The 13,653-nt window shown below is 41.7% G+C and overlaps 1 protein-coding gene across 1 annotated transcript in view; it reads right to left on the bottom strand.

Moving 5' to 3' along the window:
* Positions 1 to 12,995: 12,995 nt before the first annotated feature.
* LOC105486824 (D-aminoacyl-tRNA deacylase 1) overlaps positions 12,996 to 13,653 on the bottom strand; it is a 170,046-nt gene continuing 169,388 nt past the window's right edge. The window contains exon 6 of the mRNA XM_011749887.2: positions 12,996 to 13,544. The gene's annotated coding sequence lies outside the window, so the exon portion shown is untranslated. The remainder of the gene's footprint in view (positions 13,545 to 13,653) is intronic.

Genomic DNA, 13,653 nt, shown 5'->3' with positions numbered 1-13,653 from the left:
TAAAAAGGCAAAGCCAGAGGAGAATAAAGGAAGGAGGAAGTAATTTGTGGAATGCTGAGAAAGGTAAAAACACCTTCAGATAAGGAAGAGGAACAGACTATGACCTAATGTTTGCTTGGGCCAGTGTAAGCATGCCAGGGCAAATATTTAGGCTAAATTGTGGGAGCTAAAAACATAAAGTACATTGATTTCTTTATCACGGCTAGCAGATGTTTAAGAATGTTAGCACAGGTCTTTGAATGAATTTTGCTTCTAAGAGAAGTTACCATTTACTCCTAATGAAATGGGGAGGAAAGTCTTTGAAGAGGACCCTCTATGTTACTTTTTACAATTTCCCCCTCTGTTTATTTCATAATTCCTCTTCAAACTTGTTTAATATGTTTTGACTTAATTGCTTTGTTTGTCCTTCTAAAAGAAGTAATTTTTTGGCGAGCAGATATTTAAAAACATTAGCACAGGTCTTTGAATAAATTTTGCTTCTAAGAGAAGTTACTATTTATTCCTAGTTAAATGGGGAGGAAAGTCTTTGAAGAGGACTCTACTTTACTTTTTACACACACAACAGAGGAACACCAAATTGAACAACTATCAACACAAAAAGACACCTTCATAAAAAGCAAAAATCAGGTAAATGATCACAATACCTGGTTTAAACATCATATGAAGGAAAGAGGCACTGAAGAGGGTAGGAAAGACAGTCTTGAGTTGCTTTTATCAACCCTCCCCTATCTCCTGGCAATAGCCACATGGTGCAGAGAGAGCATCTGTGCACTAAGAGGAGGGACAGCACAGTGATTATGGCACTTTGCATTGAAACTCAGTGGTGCCCTGTCACAGTGCAAAGCAACACTGGGCAGAAATCAGCTAACATTTATGGAGAGAGCTTTTAGACCAGCCCTAGTCAGAGGAGAATCGCTCATCCCAGCGGTTGAAACCTGAGTTCCAGCAAGCCTCACTGCTGTGGGCTAAAGTGCTCTGGGTTCTAAATAAACTTGAAAGGCAGTCTAAGCCACAAGGACTGCAATTCCTGGGCAAGTCTTGATGCTGTGCTGGGCTTGGAGTCAGTGGACTTGGTGTGCACATGACTTAGGGAGGCAACAGCTAAGGGAGTATTTGCATGTCCTCTCTCAACCCCAGGCAGAGAAGCTGATAACTCCAAGAGAGATTCCTTCTCTCTGCTTAAGGAGAGGAGAGGGGAGAGTGAGGAGGACTTTGTCTTGCAACTTGGACACCAGCTCAGCCACGGTAGACAGGGCAATAGGCATTCTAGGCCCTAGCTCCCAGATGACGTTTCTAGACACAGCCCAGGCCTTAAAGGCCTTCAAGGGAAGGACCCAATCCTGACAGGATTTATGACCTGCTGACTAAAGAGCCCTTGGACCCTGAATCATTGGCAGTGGTAGCCAGGCAGTACTCACCACAGGCCTTGGGTGAGACTCAGAGCCATACTGGCTTCGGGTGTAAATCAGCATGCTGCTGACTGTGGCAGCTATGAGCAAAGTCTATTTCAGCTTAGAAAAGGAGGGAAGAGCAAAGGGGAGTTTGTCCTGCAGCTCCACCACAATGGAGTAGAGAACCAAGCAGGTTCCTGGGGCTGCTGATTCCAGGCCTTTGCTCCTAGACAGAATTTCTGGACCTGCCCTGGGCCAGAGGGGAGCCCACTGCCCTGAAGGGAGAGTCTCAGGACTGGCAGCATTCACCACATGCTGACTGGAGAGCCCTTGGGCCTTGAGTGAACATCAGCAATAGCCAGGCACTATTTACCATGGGCTGTGGTAGTGATGGCCATAAGAAGAGACTCCTCTGCTTGAGGAAAGAAAAGAGAAAGGTGGGAAGGACTTTATCTTGGGGCTTTGGTGCCAGCTCAGCCACAGAAGAACAGAGCACCAGGTAGATTCCTAAGGTTCCCCACTCCAGGCCCCGGCTCCCAGACAGCATCTCTGGGCGGCTCCCAGGCTTGGGGAACTCATTGCTCTGAACTAAGAGACACATGCCTGGCTGGATTTGCCACCTGCTGATTGTGCAGCCCTTGGGCCCTAAGTGAACGTCGGTAGTAACCAGGCAGTGGTTACTGCAGGCCTTGGCAAGACCCAGTGCTGTGCTGGCTTTGGCTGTGACTCTGTTGTGGTGATCATGGCGGTCCTTGTGTCATCCCACTCCCAGCTCCAGGCAGCTCAGCACAAGGGGAGAGACTTCATTTGTTTAGGGGAAAGTAAAAGAAAAGAACAGAAGTCTCTGCCTGATAATCCAAAGAATTCTGGATCTTACCCAAGATGACCGAGGCAGTACCTCTATGAGTCTGCAAGAGCCACAGCATTACTGAGTTTAGGGTGCCCCTAAAGCAGATATGGTTGCAGTGACCAAAGACTTAAATCACAACACCTAAGCCCCTTTGAATACTTGGAAAGCCTTCTCAGGAAGAAAGGGTAAAAGCAAGCCCAGACCACAAAAACTGTCATCAATACCTAACTCTTTAATGCCTAGCCACCAACAAACATCCACAAGCATCAAGACCATCCAGGAAAACATGACCTCACCAAATGAAATAAATAAGACACCAACAATTAATCCTGGAGATACAGAGATATGTGACCTTTCAGAGAATTCAAACAGCTGTTCTGATGAAGCTCAGTGAAATCCAAGATAACATGGAAGAGGAATTCAGAATCCCGTCAGATACATTGAACAAAGAAATTGAAATAATTAAAAGAATTAAGCAGAAATTCTGGAGCTGAAAAATGCAATTGACATACTGAAGAATGCATCAAAGCCACTTTCTCTTTCGGTCTCCCCCTCCCTCCCTCTCTCTCTCTCCCCTTCTCCCTGTCTCTTTCTCTCTCTTTTGAGACAGGGTCTTGCTCTGTCACCCAGGCTCTCTCTATCTCTCTTTTGAGACAGGGTCTCGCTCTGTCACCCATGATTGCAGTGGTGCAATCATGGCTTACTGCAGCCTTGACCTCCTGGGCTCAAGTGATCCTCCCCACTCAGCCTCCTGAGTAGCTGGGACTACAGGTGTGCACCACAGTGGGCTAATTTTTTTTGTCGTTGTTTGTTTGTTTTATAGAGGCAGGGTTTTCCCTTGTTGCCCAGGCTGGTCTCAAACTCCTGGCCTCAAGCAAACCACCTGCCCCAGCCTCCCAAAATGCTAGGATTACAGGCAGGAGCTGCCAGGCCCAGCCCAGAGTCTATAAACAGCAGAATTGATCAAGCAGAAGAAAGAATTAGTGAGCTTGAAGACAGGCTATTTGAAAATACACAGAGAAGACAAGCAGAAAGAATTTTTTTAAATGAAGCATGCCTACAAAATCTAGAAAATAGTCTCAAAAGGGCAAATCTAAGAGTTATTGACCTTAGAAAGGAAGTAGAGAGAGAGATTGGGGTAGAATGTTTATTCAAAGGGATAATAACAGAGAACTTCCCAAACCTAGAGAAAGATGCTAGTATTCAAGTACAAGAAGGTTATAGAACTCCAAGTCAGTTTAACCCAAATAAGACTACCCCAAGACATTTAATAATCAGACTTCCAAAGGTTAAGGATAAAGAAAGAATCCTAAAAGCAGTAAGAGAAAAGAAACAAATAATATACAGAAAAGCTCCAATACATCTGGTAGCAGACTTCTCAGTGGAAACCTTACAGGCCAGGAGAGTGGCATGACATATTTAAAGGGCTGAAAAAAAAGCTTTCATTCTAGAATAGTATATCCAGTTAAGATATCCTTCAAACATAGAGAAAAAATAAAGACTTTCCCAGACCAAAAAAAAAAAAAAGAAAAGAAAAGAAAAAGCTGAGGGATTTCATCAACACCAGACATGTCCTACAAAAAATGCTAAAGGGAGTTTTTCAATCTGAAAGAAAAAACATTAATGGCCAATAAGAACTCATCTAAAGGTAAAACAAAACAAAACAAAACAAAACAACAAAAAAACTCCCTGGTAATACTAAGTACACAAAAACACAGAATATTATAATATTGTAATTGTGGTATATAAACTACTTCCATATCTTGAATAGAAAGACTAAAAAGGGTCCTATCAAAAATAATAACTTTTCAAGACGTAAACAGTATAATAAGATACAAATAGAAACAACAAAAAGTTAAAAAGTGAGGGGACGAAGTTAAAGTGTAGAGATTTTATTAGTTTTCTCTTTGCTTGTTTGCTTTATGCAATCAGTGTTAAGTTGTCATCAGTCTAAAATAATGGGTTATAAGATATTATTTGTAAGACTCATGGTAACCTCAAATCAAAAAAACATACAATAGATACACAAAAAAATAAAAATCAAGAAATTAAAACATCACCTGAGAAAATCACCTTCACTAAAAGGACGACTGGAAAGAAGGAAAGAAGAAAGAGAAGACCATAAAACAATCAGAAAAACAAATAGCAAAATGGAATAAGTAAGTCCTTACTTATCAATAATAACATTTAATGTAAATGAACTAAATTACCCAATAAAAAGACACAGAGTAGCTGAATGGATTAAAAAACAAGACCCAACAATCTGTTGCCTACAAGAAACACACTTCAGCTATAAAGACACACATAGACTAAAAATAAAGGGATGGAAAAATGTATTCCATGCCGATGAAAACTAAAAAAGAGCAGGAGTAGCTGTTCTCATGTGAGACAAAATAGATTTCAAGACCAAAACTATAAAAAAAGACAAAGAACATTATTATATATTTATAAAGAGGTCAATTCAGCAAAAGAACATAACAATTCTAAATATATATGCACCCAACACTGAAGCACCCAGATATATAAAGCAAATATTATTAGAGCTAAAGAGAGAGACAGATCCCAATGCATTAATAGCTGAAGACTTCAACACCCCACTCTCAGTATTGGACAGATCACTCACACAGAAAATCAGCAAAGATAAATTGAACTTAATCTGCACTACAGACCAAATGGACCTAATAGATATTTACAGAACATTTCATCCAATGGCTGCAGAATACACATTTTCTTCCTTAGCACATGGATCATTCTCAAGGATAAACCATATGTTAGACCACAAAACAAGTATTAAAACATTAAAAAACATTGAAATTATATCAAATATCTTCTCTGGCCACAATGTAATAAAACTAAAAATCAATAACAACAGTAATTTTGGAAATCATATAAACACATGGAAATTAAACAATGTGCTCCTCAGTGACCAGTGGGTCAACAAAGAAATTAAGCAGAAAATTTGGCCAGGCACAGTGGCTCACGCCTGTAATCCCAGCACTTTGGGAGGCTGAGGTGGGCGTATCACTAGGTCAGGAGATCGAGACCATCCTGGCTAACACAGTGAAACCCCGTCTCTACTAAAAATACAAAAAATTAGCTGAGTGTGGTGGTGGGCACCTGTAGTCCCAGCTACTCAGGAGGCTGAGGCAGGAGAATGGCATGAACCTGGGAGGCGGAGCTTGCAGTGAGCGGAGATAGCACCACTGCACTCCAGCCTGGGCAACAGAGCAAGACTCTGTCTAAAAAAAAAAAAAAAAGAAAAAAGAAATTAAGCAGAAAATTTAAGAATTTCTTGAAACAAATGAGGATGGAAACACAACATGCCAAAAACTATGGGATACAGTGAAAGCAGTACTAACAGGAAAGTTTATAGCAATAAGCATCTACATCAAAAAAGTAGAAAAACTTCAAATAAACAACCTAATGATGAATCTTAAAGAAATAGAAAAGCAAGAGTAAGCAAAATCAAAAATTTGAAGAAAAGAAATCATAAAGATCAGAGCAGAAATAAATGAAATTTAAATTAAAAAAATACAAAAGATCAACAAAAGGAAAAGTTGATTTTTTGAAAAGATAAACAAAATCAACAAACCCTTAACCCAACTAAGAAAAAAGAAGACTCAAATAAACAAAATCAGAGATGAAAAAGGAGACATTGTAACTGATACCACAGAAATTCAAAGGATTATTAGAGGCTACTATGAGCAACTATATATCAATAAACTGGAAAACCTGGAAGAAATGCATGAATTCCTAGACACATACAACCTACCAAGATTGAACCATAAAGAAATCCAAAACCTGGACAGATAAATAACAAGTAATGAAATAAAAGCCATAATAAAAAATATCCCAGCAAAGAAAAGCCTGGGACCCAATGACTTCACTACTGAATTTTACCAAACATTTAAAAAACTAATACCAATCCTACTCAAACTATTCCAAAAAATAGAGCAGGGAATACATTCAAAATTATTCTGTATTGCCCTGATACCAAAACCAGACAAAGACATATCAAAAAAATTAAACAACAGGCCAGTATTCATGATGAACACTAATGCAGAAAATCCTCAACCAAATACTAGCAAACCAAATTCAACAACACATTAAACAGATCATTCATCATGAACAAGTGGGATTTAGACCAGGGATTCAAGGATGGTTCAATATACACAAATCAATCAATATAATATATCAAAGAAATAGAATGAAGGACAAAAAATTCATATGATCATTTCAGCATCATTTCAATTGATGCTTAAAAAAAAAAAAGCATTTGATAAAATTCAACATCCCTAAAAAAACCTGGGTATAGAAGGAACATATCTCAGCATCATTGATTATCCAAGATATGCAAATCAAAGCTACAATGAAATATCATCTCACCTCAGTTAATATGGTTTTTATCCAAAAGAAAGGCAATAACAAATGCTGGCAAGGATGTGGAGAAGAGAGGACCTTCACACTCTGTTGATGGGAATGTAGACAGTATAATCGGTATAGAGAACAGTTTTGAGGTTCCTCAAAAAACTAAAAATAGAACTACCACATGACCTAGCAATCCCACTGCTGAGTACATACCCAAAAGGAAGGAAATTGGTATATCTAAGAGATATTAGCACTCCCATGTTTACTGAAGCACTATTCACAATACCCAAGATTTAGAAGCAACCTGTGTCTATCAACAGGTGAACGGACAAAGAATATGTGGTACTTATACACAATGGAGTGCTGTTCAGCCATACAAAAGAATGAGATCTTGCCATTTGCAAAAACATGGAAGGAGTTGGACATCATTATGTTAAGTGAAATAAGCCAGGCACAGGAAGACAAACATTGCATGTTCTCACTTATTTGCGGAAGCTAAAAAAATTAAAACAATTGAACTTATAGAGAGATAGAGAGTACAATGATGGTTACCAGAGGCTAGGAAAGGTAATGGTGGGGAGGGCAGTGGGGATGGCTAATGGGTAAAAAAGTTAGTTAGAGAGAATGAATAAGATTTAGTATTTGATAGCACATCAGCGTGACTACAGTCAATAATAATTTAGTATGCATTTAAAAATAACTAAAAGAGTATAATTGGATTGTTTGTAACACAAAGAAAGGATAAATGCTGGAGGTGGTGAATACTCCATTTACCCCGATGTGGTTATTATGCATCGCATGCCTGTATCAAAATATCTCATGTACCCCATAAATATATATACCTACTATGCACCCACAAAAAATAAAGATAAACAAGTAAATACCTAGATTTCTTGGCTGCACCCTCAGTTTCTGATTCGGCAGGCTGGAGTGGGGAGAAGGGGAGGGATTCGAATGAGTGCAATGTCCAGTGCACAATCACAAGTAAAATAACCATTGTGTGAAGGTGCTGGTGACCAGTTAGACATGGCGCCACTGCTCAGCACCTCCTTCCTGCACTGGGTTGTGCTGGGGGCAGCATGGTGGGAGCAGGGCTATAAGGACAGGCTCTGGGACACGGTGGCCTGGCTTTGAATCCTGACACCACCACCTCCTAATGGAATGATTTTGGTTAAGTTCCTTTTGGGAGACAATTCTCTGTGGGTCTCTGTTGTTTATTCATAGCTTGCGAGCCATGGTATTGGCCACCTCTGCTCTAGGACTCTATTTCCAAGGATGTTTCTATAGTCAGCAGCCTTGGAAGACAGAGAATGGCTCTCCCAGGGCAAAGACAGAAGATTTGGATTCTCTACACTTGGAATTCTTCTGTAGCACAACCCACTGTGTGTGAAGGTGTCACCTGTTGAAATTAAGGTTAGGGAGCTGGCATAAACGCTGACACTAGATCCTGCTGTTGCTGTAATAAAGCTCAACCCTGACCCTGACCCAGCGTCTCCTGTCTCCTGCCAGCACCCAGGACACTGCAGCAGACTAACTGTCTACTGGTTAGTAGAGTAAGATTCCAGACCCTTCACAGTTCCTGACAGTCACTTCATTTCTCTATCTCAACTTACTCAACTGTAAAATGGGAATAATGAAAGAGGTGTGGGGATTACAAGAGCTGACACAGGAACAGGTCTTAGACTAGCTTCTGGCCATGGTTATGGGTTCAAATTCAGTTAGTTATTTTATCTACTCTTGTAAGCAAATGTTTCAAACAAACATCATAATAGGGGACTCGAAGCCCAGTAGGTGAGGAGATAGCCTTATGGGGGACTCTGAATGAACTGAGGTTTCAAAAGCTCTGAGAGAACTTGAAGATGTGCACATGGGACAGTTACCACTGACAACTTCTAAAAATATTCTGAAGAGGCCGGGCAAGTGGCTCACACCTGTAATCCCAGCACTTTGGAAGGCCAAGGCGGGTGGATCACCTGGGGTCGGAAGTTCGAGACCAGCCTGACCAACATGGAGAAACCCTGTCTCTACAAAAAATTAGCCAGGCATGGTGACGCATGCCTGTAATTCCAGCTACTGGGGAGGCTGAGGTAGGAGAACTACTTGAAGTTGGGAGGCAGAGGTTGCAGTGAGCTGAAATCGCACCACTGCACTCCAGCCTGGGCAACAAGATCAAAACTCCATCTAAAAAAATATAAATAAATAAATAAATAAATAAATAAATAAATAATTCTGAAGAGAGGGGACAGAAAACTGAACATGTGAAAAAATCCCAGTTTCGACAAGATGGATCCCAGACACTGCAGACAGCCCAGTTAGATGTGGGCTCCTAAAATCATTCTAGAAGAGATGATTAAACAGATGGCTCATGAGCCTGTAGAAAAGAACACAGTGATCATTGGAAGCCAGAATGAATTAACAAATAACGCATTGTGCTGTACTAATAGTTTTTGACAGGATCATTGGATTAATCATCAAAATACTGTGAAAATAGCATGGCTTGATTTCAGCAAGAATGGGCAACATGGGAAGGAGGAATGCAGGTTGGATGGGAATTGAAGTAATGCACCTATTGATCTGAAAGAGGATTCCAAATGGAGTGCCAGCTCTGTCCTGTGAACTGTGTTTAGCCAAGACTTAGAGACAGAGAAAGCATGTCCAGGGATGACTTAAAGCTGAGAAGAATCACCAAAGTGAAACTGGAAATATTTCAATAGACCAGACCACAGGCCCAGCCCAACAGGCATACGATCAGTTCTTCTTTTGGTTCTTCACTGGTGGAGGACAGTGGTTACATGGAATAAACCTGGAGGTTCAGTGACCTGCAGATGCAGGCTCAGTGGGAGCCAGAGATATGATGCAGCCACAGGAATGGGGACTGTTCACACTGTGCTGAATTTGAGCCTCCTCTTCCTTTAGCCCTTACGACCATGCTCCAAGTGGCAAGCCCTGCCTCCTTCTGACAGATGAGGGAACAGAAGCGTAGAAGGCTGAATAATTGAATAAACTGTCCTGAGGCCATGCAGCAGGTCAACAGCAAGGCCAGGATTAGACCCCAAGTCGTGCAACCCCATGGCCTGTCAAGACCACACCACCACTGCCCACATCGCGGGCCTTCGTCACACCACATTGACAGAGCTGCATCCCGTTGTCCAGGGTCGCTCTTCACATCACATGAGAAACTGCTGAAGAACTAGAACAAATCAGCCTGGAGAAGACAAGAAGTGGGGCATGATAGAGTCTAAATGCATTATCACGACTTACAAGATCTCTGTGCTCCAGGCCTTGCTCACCTATGAGGTCTTGTTTCTGTCCCTGTTCCTCTACGTGCTCCCTCTCTCCCCAAGTCCAGTCCTACCGACCTGCGAGCAGATGTCGAAACGCCCCTCCTCTCACAACTTGTGGCAGCTCCGCCGGTTGTTTCACCCTCCTCTCTGCCCTACTGTCACCTGGCCAACTCTTCCTACCGAACTCTGCTCCCTTGGGAGGCCACCGTTTCAGACCCCAGCCTGGGTCCAAGCCCGTCTCTCTGCTGCAGGGGACTGTCAGCTGTGGCGTCCTCCACAGACCACCCCTAATGTATTTCCTGCTCAGTGATGGAGCCTCTAACTCATCCACCCTCAGGGAACATTCAAAAACGAGTTATTTTTAAGGCCCCTACAAATATTAAGCATATTATCAAAACTAACATAGTAATTTAGATTTAACGAACCTAAAATACTGTCATTGATAGATACTTTCCTAATGGGAATTTAAGGTTTTGTTTCCTAGAACCTCTAAAAATTCAATACGTTGGTGTCTGTACCCTAGGAGAGAATGAAAACCTCGGCTGCGGAAGACACACTTCCCTCAAAACAGGGCTTTCCCTCTTCCTTTCTCAGGCAGCCAGTGGGGAGCTCTACTCTTGATTTATTCCATGTTTGCTGAGATGAGGTTCTTTCACTCTATTTTTAAAGGACCCAAATCAACAATGAACAACAAATTAAGAATTCTTAAAGTGCCTGGCTGAAAAACGGCAGAAAATCTGACAAACCTGAGACAGAAAATATTGCCTCTCCGGCTTTAGAGTTACTCAAATGATATCATATCAAAGGAAACAGGGTGTTTGTGGAACTGTTTGTTCCTTATGATCAAATCAGTGAAATGCCAAATTGTCCACATATACGTCAGCTGGTACCCATCTGAGTCAGGACACTGCTTGGTAGGGAAAATGTCCTCCCTGGGACCACTAACCATGAGGTGCTGCTATGGACGTCCAGCCCCCAAAGATGCCTTTATTTGGTCTGTTTTGTGTAGCCACAAGAGCTTGGTCTCCTATAAAGTAAACCACGAAAGGCAAGATTAAATGGGTCCTGCTATGCAGTGTTATCGGCAAGCACTCTGTTTAAAGTCCTGGGTCTGTGATCTGCCAAGACTTCTCAGAAAAGCCATACATGGTACGATTCTCCTCTCCCATCCTCATTCAAATGAGTTTTAATGGACAATAAACAGTATGCTTTATAAATAAGCAGAAAGCAGGAGGCAGAGAGGTTGGGAGAGACGTAAAGACTGAGAGATTTATTCTCCGCAAGAACGCCACCCAAAATCTAATTTTAGTTATTGGTTCCAAAGGAACTAGGAAAGGACCTTCAGGAGAGTAGATGGGGGTGGAAATTAACCACCTTTTTCAGGCAGCTGCAGATATTATGGGGTTTCTTCTTGAGCTTTCATTTTTCTCTATAACCTGGCCCTGTGGTTAGATCTGACCCTCTTAGGCCAGACTTTGGTGTATTCTCTGCGAGTTCTCTGATCCCAGGAGTTGAAAGTGATTTTCAGGATGATGGAAAAGCTCTCTTCAATCCAAAATGTTTACAAAAGTAGTAAACGTTTTCTTTTACCATGTTCCTGCGTACTGTGAGGGCGATGTTTTCATTAATCAAAGATGCCCCCTCACACACATAGGCTCAGAACTTCTGCTTTGGAATTTCCACTTTTGAATCATGTTGTTAGAATGCCAGAATCTACGTTAATGCAACTTACACCCGTTGCTCCTATTTTTTGTCCTGACCCAGCTTCTCTTCCACATCTTTCAAACATTTAGAGTTCTCCTCCCAGACGAAACAGCCCCAGCTCCTTCAGCTCTTCCTTCCCAGATCCTTCAGCAACATGACCACATGGTGCTCACTCTCTGGTTTGTCTCTGTCCCTTTAGAATGGGAGCCAGGAACTGGGCTGGGACCAACAAAGGCCTTTAGCATTTCACCAGCATCCAAATGTCATGATCTCTATGACAAAGGTCGTATCTCTATGCAATCCTCATTACCCCTTACTACAAGGACAGGCTGCAACTGTTCAATAAGCATTAACTGGTGGCAATAAAATGCTGTGGTGGGGAAACATGACAGCTATCCAGCAAGCCAAACCCTACAACTGAGTTTATCAACGTGTGTAGGTTCAAGTAGCTTTAAAGTGAATTTGAATTCACTCTGTAAAACCCTGCTTAGATAACTCAAACAGCAGAGCTTCTGGGACCTCACTGCCCATACAGTTTAGGGAGCTGGCCAGGGTCTGCATCTGAGATGTAATGACTTCAAATCTAGAGGTTTAAACCATTGTGAATTATACTGGACCATCTGAAATGGTTTAGAACAAAGCAATCTGGCAGACCCTTTTCCAACTCTATATTCCAAGAGATGTGTTTTGAGCTTTTCTGTTTTCTACATTTTCTGATATATTATCATTTGAAGTAGATGACTGGGTCAGACTAGATGGATTCAGAACTTATTATAAAGGTCACGGAAGACAGAGTTTCAGCATTATAAAACTCACAAATAAGGATGTCTCTTCTAGATACAAAAATATTTTCCAGAGAGGATATATGTGAGCATTATTAGATATATAAAGCTATTAAATCATGTCAAAAAATGACTACTCTGAGTGTGCCACCAGTAGACTGAAATTTAACTGAGAAATTACTTTGGCAGAATGTGATTCTTGCTTCCCAGAGTGCTGGGTGTGGTGACTTGGATACATGGACAACCACGTAGCTACTGGATAAGTGGTATCTGCACCACCCACCATGCCTTTCTCCACCTCCCAAAGGTGGATACACCAGATGTGGCTCCACACTTGGTCTCAGAACACTGTGGCCATTCTGAAACTGGACTCGCTTCTGACCCACACTCCCTTTTCCTGATGTCTCATTTCCAAGTACGATGTCGTCAATTGTAAACTGGATGGACAGGCTCCCACCTGGCCTCAGGAGCCTGTGTGGGCCAGTCAGAGAAGGCCTCTTGCAAGAGGCTTATTTGAAAAGAAGTGTAGATATGCACAGAGAGAGGTCAGACACACTGCATTTCTATGGACATCATCGTTATGCAGAAACATAGCAGAATCTGTTTGATAATAAAGTGGTTTGTTGAGATTTAGGATTTTATTATTATTTATCTTTAGAAAAAAGAGAAAATTTACAAGATGCAAAGGTCTCACACAATACATTATCACTGATGATTGCTCTCTTGACACTTCAACAAGGGCCCTGGCTTATGAATCAGCAATAAAAAGAACATGGACAGTGTGAGTGTGTTGGAGAACCCCTGCCATGGACACGCAGAATACACCACAGTGGACTTGATGACAAATGACGCTAGGCCAGCCTGTTCCAAAAGCAAGCCAAGATGTGGTAGAAACCAACAAAGCCTTTCTGTGGGGGCACAAGCGCATGCCTTCTACCACGTGCGCACCCACCCCCCGAGCCACCGGCAGTGCCCACTGCCTCATTCCACACAGCAACAACAGAAAATGACAAAACGGTCCTTTGGTGTTTTTTGCAGAGCCATTCAGGTTCCCAACTTCTTATTTCTGTCTTCCTCTTCATGTTTCAGTTCCAAATTCTTAAAGTAGTGTAGGTGCTTAGCATCTTGAATTTTTCAGGGTCCAGTTCTGCCCAATGATAACACACTAAAAAGACCAAAGAAGACATGCTATTAAGAAGGATCCCAATATTTGCCTTCAGATTCTATTAGCATAAGCATGTAAGAGTAACAAAGTAGCTGAAGATATGTTTTCA

Source organism: Macaca nemestrina, chromosome 15 (assembly GCF_043159975.1).
Source record: "Macaca nemestrina isolate mMacNem1 chromosome 15, mMacNem.hap1, whole genome shotgun sequence".
Lineage (NCBI taxonomy): Eukaryota > Metazoa > Chordata > Mammalia > Primates > Cercopithecidae > Macaca > Macaca nemestrina.
Note: the sequence above shows the minus strand (reverse complement) of the source record. Positions and strands in the feature narration are given on the sequence as shown.